This window comes from Monodelphis domestica, chromosome 1 (assembly GCF_027887165.1).
Source record: "Monodelphis domestica isolate mMonDom1 chromosome 1, mMonDom1.pri, whole genome shotgun sequence".
NCBI lineage: Eukaryota > Metazoa > Chordata > Mammalia > Didelphimorphia > Didelphidae > Monodelphis > Monodelphis domestica.
Genome location: NC_077227.1, coordinates 241,799,893 through 241,814,029, shown reverse-complemented (window position 1 = coordinate 241,814,029; position 14,137 = coordinate 241,799,893).

Sequence of the window (14,137 nt, the reverse complement as noted above, 5' to 3'; positions counted from 1 at the left end):
TGGTTTTCCTAATATTGAACCAGCCCTGCATCCCAGGTATAAATCCTACTTGATCATGGTGGATGACCCTTCTGATCACTTGCTGGAATTTTGTATCCTGTTTAAGATTTTTGCATCTATATTCATTAGGGAGATTGGTCTATAGTTTTCTTTCTCTGTTTTTGACCTGCCTGGTTTTGGAATCAGTACCATGTTTGTGTCATAAAAGGAGTTTGGTAGAACTCCCACTTTGCTTATTATGTCAAATAGTTTGTATAGTATTAGGATTAACTGTTCTCTGAATGTTTGATAGAATTCACTGGTGAATCCATCAGGCCCTGGGGATTTTTTCTTAGGAAGTTCTTTGATGGCCTGTTGGATTTCATTTTCTGATATGGGATTATTTAAGAATTCTATTTCCTCTTCTGTTAGTCTAGGCAGTTTGTATTTTTGTATATATTCATCCATATCACTTAAATTGGTGTATTTATTGCCATATAATTGGGCAAAGTAATTTTTAATGATTGCCTTAATTTCCTCTTCATCAGAGGTGATGTCCCCATTTTCATCTTTGATGCTGTTAATTTGCTTTTCTTCCTTCCTTTTTTAATTAGATTGACCAGTACTTTGTATATTTTGTTTGTTTTTTCAAAGTACCAGCTTCTTGTCTTATTTATTAAATCAATAGTTCTATCACTTTCAATTCTATTAATTTCTCCCTTAATTTTTAGGATTTCAAGTTTGGTTTTCTGCTTGGGGGTTTTAATTTGGTCGCTTTTGAGTTTTTTATTTGAATTTCCAATTGATTGATCTCTGCTCTCCCTAGTTTGTTAATATATGCACTCAGGGATATGAATTTACCTCTGATTACTGCTTTGGCTGCATCCCAAAAGGTTTGAAAGGATGTCTCGCCATTGTCATTTTCCTCAATGAAATTATTAATTGTTTCTATGATTTCTTTTCTAACTAAATGATTTTGGAGTATCATATTGTTTAGTTTCCAATTCGTTTTTGATTTAGTTTTCCGTGTACCATTACTGATCATTATTTTTATTGCCTTGTGGTCTGAAAAGGCTGCATTTATTATTTCTGATTTTCTGCATTTGTGTGCCATGTTTCTGTGACCTAATATTAGTATGGTCAATCTTTGTGAATGTGCCATGTGGTGCTGAGAAGAAGGTGTATTCCTTTTTATCCCTATTTATTTTTCTCCATATGTCTATTAATTCTAATTTTTCTAAGTTTTCATTCACTTCTTTTGCCTCTTTCTTATTTATTTTTTGATTTGATTTATCTAAATTTGATAATGGTTGGTTCAAGTCTCCCACTAATATGGTTTTACTGTCTATTTCTTCCTTCAATTCTCCTAGTTTCTCCATTAGAAATTTGGGTGCTATATTATTTGGTGCATACATGTTGATTAGTGATATTTCTTCATTATCTGAAGTCCCTTTTAACAAAGTAAAATTACCTTCCCTATCCCTTTAATCAGATCTATTTTTGCTTTGGCTTTATCAGATATCATGATTGCCACTCCTGCCTTCTTTCTGTCAGTTGAGGCCCAGAAGGTCTTACTCCATCCTTTAATTCTGACCTTGTGGGTGTCTACCAGCTTCATGTGTGTTTCTTGGAGACAACATATGGTAGGGTTTTGGATTCTAATCCATTCTACTATTCATCTATGTTTTATGGGTGAGTTCATCTCATTCATGTTCAACGTTATGACTGTCACTTGTGGACTCCCTGGCATTTTGATATCATTCCCTAATTCTAACCTTTCTTCTTCAGCTCTACCTTTTAGTCCAGTGATTTACTTTAAATCAGCCCCTCTTGTATTTCCCTTTCTACCCCACTCCCTTCTTATTCCCTCCCTTATTTTCCCCTGTAGTCTTTTTAAAATTCCCCCCCTCTCCCTCCCTTGTACTGCTTTGCTCCCCACCAGTCTGTTTTTTACCCTTCTACTCCCCTATAGGGTTCAAATCTATTCTCTTCCCCAATGGATTGGATTATTCTTCCCTCTTTGGGTCAGTTTCAAAGTACGTAAGAGTTGAGTATTTCCTATCTCCAACCTCTTTACCCTTCCAGTGTATCAATGTTCTCCCCCCTCCTGCCATGAGCTTCTTTGTGACATATAAGTTTACCCCCAATAGTTTCTTTTCCCATTTCTTTTAGTCATAAGCTCTTTTCTTTTTTAGCTTTAGTCATGTATATATATATATATACATACACATGTATATGTGTATATGTATTTATGCATGCATATATCTATATACCTATTTATGTCTTGTCCTTTCATCCTATACAGTTTGTCACTGTTCCCTCTGAGTGTAGTTCTTCTAGCTGCTTAGGTGATAGCAACAGTTTTTAAGAGTTGCCAATGACCTCTTTTCTTATAGGGATACATATCATTTTAACTCATTGAGTCTCTTAAAAAAATTTTTGTTGTTGTTGTTGTTGTTTTTCCCCTCTTTTTTAATTACCTTTTGGTGATTCTCTTGAGTTCTGTGGTTGGACATCAAATTTTCTGTTCAGGTCTGGTCTTTTATTTATGAATGCTTGGAACTCTTCTGTTGTGTTAAATGACCATACTTTCCCCTGTAAGAATATAGTCAGTTTTGATGGGTATTTTATTCTTGGCTGTAGGCCTAGTTCCCTTACTTTCCGGAATATCATATTCCTTGCCTTTTGGTCCTTCAGTGTGGATGCAGACAGATCCTGTGTTATCCTCACCGTGTTTCTATGGTATCTGAATGGTTTCTTCTTGGCAGCTTGTAATACCTATTCTTTCATCTGATTGTTTTTTAATTTGGCTATAACATTTCTTGGTGTTGTCAGTTGTGGATTAAATACAGGGGGTGATCTGTGGATTCTTTCAATCTCCACTTTCCCCTCTTGTTCTAGGATCTCAGGACAGTTTTCCTGGATAATTTCCTCTAGTATTATGTGCAGGCTTTTTCTTTTGTTGTGGTCTTCTGGTAGTCCAATTATTCTTAAATTGTCTCTTCTTGAATGATTTTCTAAATTGTCTGTTTTGTGAATGAGATGCTTCACATTTTCCTCAATTTTTTCATTCTTTTTGTTTTGTGTTATAGTGTCCTGCTGCCTTGTGAGGTCACTTGATTCTAGTTGTTATACTCTGGTTCTTAAAGATTGGATTTCATCTCTGGCTTTTTGGTCGTCTTTTTCCTTCTGGTCTGATTTTCTTTGAAGGTCATCTTTCATCCTCTTTATCTCGTCTTTCATCTCCTTTGCCTCATTTTCCAGCTGGATGATTTTGGCTTTCAGGACACTATTTTCTTGTTTTAGTTCAAGTGCCTCTGTTTCCAGATGACTTATCTTAATTTTTAAGTTCTTTTCCCAATTGTCTTCAACCTCTCTTAGTTGTGTTTTGAGTTCTTCCACAGCCTGTATCCAATTCGCTGGGATTTCTGGTTTATCGTTTGCTGATCTCTCCCCCTCTGTTCCATTTGGTGAGTAGTAGCTGTCTATTGTATTTTCTTTCTTTTGTTTCTGTTGTTTGTTCAAATTCACTCCTTCTTTCCTCCCCGTATTTGTCTGTGCTCTTGTTCCTCTCATTTTTTTGTTTTTTGGGGACTTCTATCAGTCTCCCCTCTTGGAGCTTTAACAGAGGATCTCTTAGTGTAATCTCTGGGGCATGGTTGTTGGGGGTTTGAGCCTTCCTGTCCTCTGGTGGCTTTTGATTGGCTTAAAGTCCAGCAGTCGATGAGGATGGATGGGGAGTCTGGGCTTCCCTGAGTTCTGGAGCCTTTTGATGGGATTGAGTTCAGCTTAGTTGGGCTGGGTTTACTCTGAGTTTTAAACTTCTTGGACGGCTAGAGCAGATATGGAGGATCTCCAAAGCTCTGGCCAGGCTACCAGGTCTATGCTCCTTCTAGGCTGCCATCTTGACTTCGCCTCTTGGTTTCTGTTTTTTCAGAAGACCCTGCTCTCTAAGGGGGGAGATGCGTGGCCTCTCTGGGCTCTGAGGGCTCCTGATGGAATTAGGTTCCCCTGGTTTGGGCCGAATGAGCCCTGATGCAATAAGTCTCCTCCTCCTCCACAATCTGTATTGAATGCCTGGAGACTGGCCCAGGTTGTTTTCAAGGTAAGCCCTTCACTAGCCCTGAGGTTTTTGTTCTTTCAGAAGCTCTGAGGGCTCCTGATGGGATTAGATTCAGGTGGTATGGGCCGAATGATCCCAGAGCCAAAAAAAGGAAGAAAAAAAAAGCAGCAACCTCCTCTTCCACAGTCTGTGTTGAATGCCTGGAACCTAGCCTGGTTTACTTTCAAGGTAAGCTCTTTCGAAGCAACCACTTTGCCAGCCCTGAGTTTTCTGTCCTTTCAGTAGATCTGAGGGCTCCTGATGGGATTGGGTTCAGCTGGTGCCCTAAAGCTGGGACCTCCCTTGAGACTCAGATGGAAGGACCCAGCCAGGGGGCTACCGGCTTCCCCCTTCTCTCTATGTTTCCCTGCTGTCTTTGTTGGGCTCCTGGGAGACTGGCTCAGGTTGCTTTCAAGGTGAGTCCTCAGAGCCCTGAGGTTCCCACTGCTGCCTCGGGCTCAGCACTCTGGGTTGGGGGGGATGGGTCCTGGGACCTTCTTTCTGTCTACCCCTTAGATCCGAGTGATCTAGGGTTCTGGCTTTTGGGGTGTGGTACCTCTTGATCCAGGTCCAGGAGGAGGTTTCCCCAGGTCTATCCTATTGTTCAGCTTGAATTTCGGTGGCCTAGGAGCACTCTGTTTGTGATTGGTAAGGAAGGGTTTCCGAGGTCTGAACTTTTGTTGCTTCTATGCCGCCATCTTGACCAAGAAAACAGTATTTAGGGGTCCCCCACCCCTGATCTTTTTGTCCAAAAGTTATGGTGGAGCTCCAGGACAGAAAAATCAAGAATGTATATATCTGATTGCATAAATGACACAGTGAAACAAAAAAAAAATTGAATGTAAGCCTGGGGTTAGAATTTCATCAGCCCCTGACCTGATCAGTTTCAGAGTGAGATCAAAAGCTTATTCCCAAACCTGAGGCAAATCCTTAAGTCATCAGTATCTCCATGGTCAATTGATTCAGCAGAGGGAGGGGAACTCTCAGAGTTCTCAGCCCTTAGACTATCACATTATCCTCGAACAACTAAAACTGGTAAACACACACACACACACACACACACACACACACACACACACACACACACACAACCAGAAAATAAACTGAGAATAACATCAAGGAAGGTTTGAAGTTTAAGAGGGTACCTCAACTTCCCAGAAAACAAATCCTACCTATGATTAGATAGGGAAAATGACCAAATAACAAAAAAGCATCAAACTCTAAAGAATTTGCATACATATAAAGAGAAAGGTACAGACATAGAAGGGGACAGTAAAAGCAAAGGAAACATATGCAAAGTCAAAAAGAAAAATATACATTGGACAGAGAATCTGGAAGAGCTAAAAAAAACCACTTCAAAAACAAATTAAGAGAAGTAGAGGAAAAGTGGTGAATAGAAATGAAAGTGATACAAGAAGAAAGGAAAGTGATACAAGGAAAAATAAAAATGCTGCAAGAAGAAATGGGCCAATAGAAAAGAGAGAACCAAAAACTGACAGAGGGAAAAGAGGCCTTAAAAAACAGAATTGACCATCTAAAAATTAGTGATTTTATGAGAAATCAAGAAACAATAAAGCAGAATCAAAGGAATTAAAAAAAAGAAGAAAACGTGAAATATTGAAAAAAACAGCTAATATAGAGAATTGATATAGGACAGACAATTTGAGAATTATTGGACTACCTGAAAGCCATGATCAAGAAAAAATTTTGGAATTACAATACAAAAAATTATCAAAGAAAACTGCCCAGATATCCTTGAACAAGAAAATAAAATTGAAATTGAAAGAATTCACAAGTCACCTCCAGAAAGAATTTCTCAAATCAGGACTATAATAGCTAGATTCAAGAGCCACCAAGCCAGAGAGAAAATACTTCAAATGGCCAAAAGGAAACCATTCAGATACCATGGAACTACAATCAGGATCACACAGGACTGGGGGGGGGGGCTTCTACATTAAAGAATTGAAAGGCATAGAATATGATATTCAGGAAGGCAAAAATTTGGGTTTACAACCCAGAGTCAACTACCCTTTCAATAAGATAGAAGATTTTCAAGAATTCCTGAGAAATAAGCCACAACTAAGTAAAAATTTTGAAGTTCAAACACAAGGCATGAGAGGAGCTCAAAAAGGTAAATAAGAAAGAGAAAATTTAAGGGACTCATTATGGTCAAAATGATTATATGTCTACATGGAAAGTGGATTTGTTTAATTCTCAAAAATTACTCTCAGAAGTACAGAAGAGAGAAGGAATTTACTTAGAAAGAGGGTGGAAAAGGAAGCTGATTATGATGTTCTGATGTATCTGATGAATATATGATGATGTGATATATATATATATATATATAAATGTGAGGATATGGAATGATATGGATGTATGATATGATATGTATGTATATGAATGATATGTTAAAAATCAATCAAGGACTGAAAGAGAGGGTTGCACTGAGAGAAAAGGGAAGGACGAAATATAATGGGATAAATTATATAACATAAGGAGGCATGAAAAATCATTACAGAGAGGGGAGAATAAGAGTGATGATGGGCAATGCTTAAACTTTACTCTCAACATAACTGACTCAGAGAGGGAAAAACAAGTATACCCAGTGGGGTGTAGAATTCTCTCATCCTACAGAGATGTAGAAGGGGAATAAGACAAGGGAAGAAGGACATAATTGGAGGGAGAGGAATGTGGGATAGGGCGACAAAAGGCAAAATATTGCTGAGGAGGAACAGAAAGAAAGGGCATAGAACAGTGTCTAAAGGAGATAATATGATAGAGGACAATACACAATTAGTAATCACAACACTGAATGTGAATGGGATGAACTCACCCATTAAATAGAAGCTAATAGCAGAGTGGATTAAAAAACAGAATGCTCCTATATGTTGTTTACAAGAAATACTTTTGAGATGCAGTGACACACACAGATTAAAGATAAAAGGCTGGAGCAGAATTTATTATGCATTATCTAAAGTAAAAAAAAACAGGATTAGCAATCATGATAAAAGACAAAGCTAAGGCAAAAAGCAATCTGATTAAAAGAGATAAAGAAGTAGATACCCATGGAACATCTATTTTTAATGTCCAACAGGCAATTGGGAATGCATGACTACATCTCCGCTAAAAGTCTAGGATTTGATACTTTGATAATTGCACCCATAGGAGTTGATGAAATCATCAAGTCAGATGATATTGTATTAAATAGAATAGAAAAAGGAGACACAGGACAGAGCCTTGGGGAACAATCCTAATACATGAGCACAGATAGTAGAACTTAAAGAAAAAAAAATATCATGAACATTTAATAGGGGATAGAATTACCAGGAACATGTGATCAACATTATTAAATATTGTCAAAATCAAGGAGGATTGGGATCAGATAGAGAAAAGACTATTGGATTTAGTTTTTGATAAATGGATGAGATAAATTCATTTTTGCTCTCACAATAATAACTAGAAAGATAAAACTTTTTTCCACTTTATAAAGAAGTTTCACTTACATTTTTTCATTTCATCCTCTCAAGAACCCTGTGAACCAGTCAGGTAAACTATTATAACTTGCAGTTTAGGGATAAGAAGAATGAGATTGAGGCAGTCATATTTAAGTGAACCATCCAAGGCCATACAGGAAAAAGTGATATAGTTGAGATGAGATTCCAGAACTTTTTTTATCTTGTTAATGCTCATTTAACTCTATCATATTACCTCACTATTAAGGACTCTGATATTAATCAACCTAGTAATTGGTATCTTCTGTTTACAAGAGTCCAAGAGGTAGTATATGGTTCACAGAAATTACAGTTTAGGTTATATAAATTTTTAAATCCACAGTGAAAAAATGATGATTCTTTGCAGCCACCTGATATCTACAAATCACCTGGCCACATAGAGAAAGCTATGAGGTCTTCCCTAATATCTAGTAGAACTGCAAGCATTTGTTGATCAAGCTATAATGTCTGGCCACAGCTCAACAATATGCCTGTTGATGAGGGCAAAAGTGACAAGGACCAGTAGAATTTTATACAATGCAATAACACTTATAGATTTGACTTCCTAAATCAAAATCCTGGCATTTTATATGTATGAATCCAATTGATTCCATTCATGAATCTGCAGCATACAAAGTACTCTATTCATGTAGCTAATGTCTTCATTCAGTGAGCTAAATGTGCAATTCTGAGAAAGAGATAAGGGAAATAAAGCTGAACATGTGGGAAAAAACTGCAAAAGCAAGAAGGAAGCATGATTAAATCCTACCCAACCTTAAGAAATACTACTATAAAACCTTTTTTTTTGAGAATTTTATTTTTATTCTGAGGGAAGAATAAGATAAATGCTCTAGAAATAAAGATGGATGCTTTGAAAGAAAAACATATAATAATATTACAATGATCTGCAACATAGAAGAAGACAGTTAGTCCAAATCTTCCTTTTTTTCTTATGAATTGGGTTGGTATTGGGGGTAATGAAAGAATTTTCTCTCAGTGAAGAGAAAAAGTTCCCTCTTTCCTCTTCTCTCAACTCTCGTGCAAAGTTCCTGTCCATCTCAAAGAGAAAAATAAAACAAAACAAAACAAAACGAGTCATTCATACATTGAACAAATATATGTGTATTTTCTTCACAAAAGGTTTAGTAAATTTATATAAAATAAATTGTTTAACTTATCTCTTATAGTTACTTCTGTGCTTTTTTTCTAGCAGTATTCTTTTCTATGTAACATTTACGTTAATTAAGATTTATAATAAAATTCAAGTGAAAAAGAGGGAAATGATGGAAAAAGAAAGAAAAGAAAAAAAAGTATTGGTACTTCATTGTTGTCACAAGAGTAAGAGAGAGTGTTTTTTTGGTAATAAAATATATTCTGCAATAGAAGTGATTATTTTATTATCATTTAGGCATTTAGTGTTCTTGAGAGTGTTGACTATAACCTGAATTTAGCTTTCTATTAAACCAGACACCCTTCAAACTAGTTCTGAAAATTCTTTAATAATTGGATTAGATTCAGATTGCCTTAAATCAAAAGGCAATTTGTGAATTTCAGGATTCTAGTATTTTATTACTAATCAGTTTAATATTTCATTGATCCTGACTTATCCTGGACTAAGAGCTTATTGGAGATATAGCATTGACTCATTTAATTGACATCAATATTCAAGTTAATCTGATCCAATCTAGCTGTACATGCTGTCACTCAATTCACTTTTCCCATTATTATTATGACTGTTGATGAAGGCAAAGATGACAAGAACCAGAAGAATTTTAAGTAATAAAATTTAATAATTTTCTATTATTAGTATTTTGGAAGTTTGAAAGGAAATAAAACCTTTTAAATGACGAGTCTGGAAATGCAAGAGAATGTATTCATTTTTAAATGTCTTATTATTCATCTGTCTACATACATCCTTAAATCCTATGCCTGCCTTATAGGCTTTTCTCATGTATCCATTTGCTACATGGCACAATAGTCTTCAAGAATGCTGGCCAGCTCACACTTGGCCTTGGAAAGTAGATACCAAGGAAATACATGTCATGATATATGGACAAACCATGAAACAACACCAGCATTTCCAAATGGTGTAACCAAGAAAACTCAAAAAATATACCACCTATGAATTATGCCTCCTGACTATTTCCTACTGTGATAGGCATTTGTTATTTAATAGATGCACAGCCAAGGGAAACATGACAGTTCTTATCAGACCTGACAGCTGCCTTGAAGGAAGAGCCTGTAGAGCTTAGATAGATATATGCAGTTATCTCCTCCTGGTATTCTCAGAATTTACAAGGCTACATCAGATTCGTGTTCAAATAAAAGCCCACCTAAACAACAACAACAACAACAACTTGAGTACTACACAACATAATTGCTTCTGTAACTGCTTGTGGAGAATCAAGTTCACATCCTTTTCTTCTTAGAAGATGGTGGGTCCCTGACCTATTAAGAAAATTGTGTCAGAAAATAGAATTTTAGTGCCAGGATAAGACAACCTTATAAAGCATCTAATTTTCTCAATTATTTAAATGAGAATAGCATTAGTTATCTATCTCACAGGGTTGTGGTGAGAATAACTTGAGATATAATTTTAAAAGAATTTTGCAAACTTTAAATTGCTAAATGAATACAATCATCACTAGCATCTTCACAGCCATTGTTTTCATAATTGTCATTGTATTAATGCGTGTTGGTTAATCCAAACTCTCCATTTTATAGGTAGAATTAAGGCATAGAGAAAATAAATTAATAACTCAAAGTCACTAACAAGTTATTAGCTTACATTTATATAGCATTTCAAGGTTTGCAAAGCACTTTATGTGAATTGTCCTATCTATCCATACCAAAATTTCTCTGATATAATATTGCAGCTATTATTATTCCCATTTTATAAGTAAAAAAAAAACAGGAATTGAAATGATAAATCAAACTTTTTGAGGAAAGTGGGTAATTTTCCCTTTGTCTTTGGACTTTGAGTTCCTAACACAATTTTTTGGGACATATTATTGTTGTCCAGTCATTTTCAATCATGCCTGATTCTTTGTGATCCTATTTGGAATTTTCTTTGCAAAGGTACTGGAGTGGTTTGCCATTTCTTTCTTTTGTTCATTTTACAAATTAGACAACTGAAGCAAATAGGAGTATAAGACTTTTCCAGAGTCACACAGCTTGAATCTAACTTCAAATTTGATCTCAGGAAGATGAGTCTTCCTGACTCTAGGCCTAGAAATCTATCCACTGTGCCACCTAGTTCCTGAACATAGTAAGCATTTAATAGGTACTTGTTGAAATGAATGACTTGTTCGAGTACATAGCCAATCATTGTTTGAGGTAACAATATTGGTTGCATTCTGGGAGTTAAGGTGGCAGAATAAAAGAACTCTCTACTCCCCCAAATGTTTCACACAGAGAAAAAAAAAAGAAAGTTCCTCAAAAGAAAAAAGAAAAGGCAGGAGGAATATGTCTTATGGGGATAAAAAGAAAGGATAGAACAGGCCACATAGTATCTTTAAGAACCTGCAGAACTCAGATTAACTAAATACAATAGAATTCCACCAGGGGCAACAAAGCTGCAGAAAGGGGAAAAATGCAGAATGAGTCACTAGACACAGGTAAAGAAGGCAGTGAGGGCAAGTTTGGAGACTGGCCCAGCCTAAATGACTCAAAGGGATAGTAAAGCCAAAGAGTCAGGAATCTACATACCCTCACATGGCAGGAGAATGGCAGAGTACCTAAGGCAGCAGATCCCAGAGCAGGGGATCTGTCCTGCTCAAGCCACTTGGCAGGGTCAGGATCAGGAAGCAGCTGAACAGGGACCAGCTCATCCCAGTCCACAAAATAATAAGGGAATTAGTAACACAGGGTACTGAAGTTAACTGTACAAAATAGCTGCAAGCCTTCCCAGGGCAAGCAAGCATAGTCGTTCTCTTGAAAGAAACAGAATGGGAAACAAAGACAGCTGGGCCTAATTCATGTGCCAGCAAAGAGGACTATTCAAGTTTGGAGCAATGCTTCCTCTACCCCAGGAACAGAGAAGAACCTCAAGATAGATAAGGCAATGGGAAACAAAATAACTAGAAAAATGAGCAAAATACAAAAACAAAGAATAAAAAAAAAACCCCAATGACCTTAGAAAGTTATTTTAGTGACAAGGAAGACTAAAATATAAATTTAGAAGCAGACAACAATGTTAAAAACGAAAACATCTGAAGCCTTCAAGAAAATTGCAAAAGGATGTCAGGATCTAAAAGAACCTCTGGAAGTATTTGAAAAGAGGTTTTAAAAACCAGATAAATAAGCAAAATAACAGAAAACAGAACTGCTGATGGAAAAACAAAACCCTAAAGAAATCACATCAACTCTCTTAAACCTAGAATAAGTCAAAAGGAAATTGAGGCACAAAAATATCTTGAAGAAAACTTCTTCTTAAGGAATAAAATGAATGAAATGGAAAGGGAGGAGAAAAAAACACTGAAGAAAACAACTCTAAAGAGTATGATTATCCAAGTGGAAAAGAAAACACAAAAACTTATGGAAGATAATAATCTCATGACAATTAGAATTGGACCAATAAAAGCTAATTAATCCATAAGATATTAGGAAAAAAATAAGAGGAGATTTTTTAAAAAATGAAACCTTATAAGAAAATCTAAAAGCATTGAAAAACAACTGACCTAGAAAATAGATCCATAAGAGATCATAAAAAATTATCAGAACACTTGAAACCTGTGATTATAAAAGATTGGACACCATATTACAAGAAATCATCAGGAAAATTTTTCCTGATATCATCAAATAATAAGGAAAAATAAAAATGGAGAGAATAAATCAATAATCTCCTCAAAAAAGACTCAAAAGTAAAATATTCCAGGATTGTTATAGCCAAATTCCAGAACTCCTGGACCAATGGGGGGAAAAGTATTTCATATCTGGCAAAACTGAGCATAATCCTCAAAGGGAAAAAAATAGATCCTTAATGAAATGCAGAAATTTCATAATTTCCTGACCAAAGAAAGGGAGCTGAAGAGAAAATTTGATAAGAAAGTTGAACACTCAAGAGAAATATAAAAGGTAAGGTGAAAATTTAAGTGTTTTTTAATAATCTTGAATTGAGAACATTTATGTCTGGGAAGGTTATAATTGAAATAATTAAGGTTTTAATGATTTTTGAAATATTTAAAGTCCTGAACATATGCAAGACACCTAAAATACTTAAGCTATTTAAGAATTTTATCATTATTAGAGCAATGAAAAGGAGTATACATATAAAGTAGGAAGTAAGATAAATAACAAAATACAAGTGATGGGAAATAAGAGCATATGGAAAGAAAACAAAAGGAAATAGAGGAATCAGGACATTCTCATTAAAAGGCAAATATATTGGAGGAGAAGATCTGGGGTAGTTGGCTATGCTTGAACTTTTCATTGCAATCAGTTCAACGTGACTCACTCAGTCATCTATAGACTTACTCTATATAGAAGTTAGAGTGTATGGGAAGTGAAGGAAAGAGGAGTGGATAAAAAGGAAGATGAGTTTATATGATAGACCTCTGGATAAAACTGAATGGAAATAGAAAGTCATACACTTTTTTCTCAGTAGCACCTTTACAACTGACCATATAAAAGGGCCCTAAAACCTCACTACTACATTTGGTACATTTCAGACCATAATTCAATAAGAATTAAATTCAACAAGGGGCAGCAGAAGAACTAAAAATTAATTGGAGACTAAATACTTTTATCAGAAAGAACAAATAGAGAAAAAAAATCATAGAATCAACCAATGATTTCATTAAAGAAAATGACAATGAGGAGACAGTAATACAGAAATTTATGGGATGTAGCTAAAGTTGTACTTAGGGGGAAGCTTATATCTGTAAATGCTTGCATCAATAAAATGGAGAAAGAACAGATCAATGAATTGGGCATGACACTTAAAAAAAAGAAAGAAATTAAAAATTCCCAATTAAACACCAAATTGGAAATCCTAAAAAAACAAGGAAGAGATTAATAAAATTATAGTAATCATTGAACTAATCAAAAATATGAGTTGGTTTTATGAAACATTAAAGAAATGCATTCTTAATCGGACCAAAAAGAGGAAAAAAATCCAGTATCAAAAATGAAAAAGGTGAAGTCACAGCCAATCAAGAAGAAATTAAAGCAATTTTTAGAAGTTATTTTGCCCAACAATATTCCAATAACTCTGACCATTTAATTGAAATAGATGAATACTAAAACCAAAAACTTCCCACATTAACAAAAAATGAAATAGTGTACTTAAAGTACTCTACCACAGAAAAGAAAATAAGCAGCTATCAAAGAACTCCCCAGGAAAAAGACCCGAGGGCCAGAAAGATTAAAAACATATTCTATCATACATTCAAAAAACAACTAACTCCAATAACATATAAATTAATTGGAAAAATAAGGGAAGTAATAATCCCTCTAAATTATTTTTTTAAGAAACAAATGTTGTTGACAGCAAAGGAAAGTAATGAATGCTGGAGGGGATGTGGCAAAGTTGGGACATTAATTCATTGCTGGTGGAGTTGTGAAT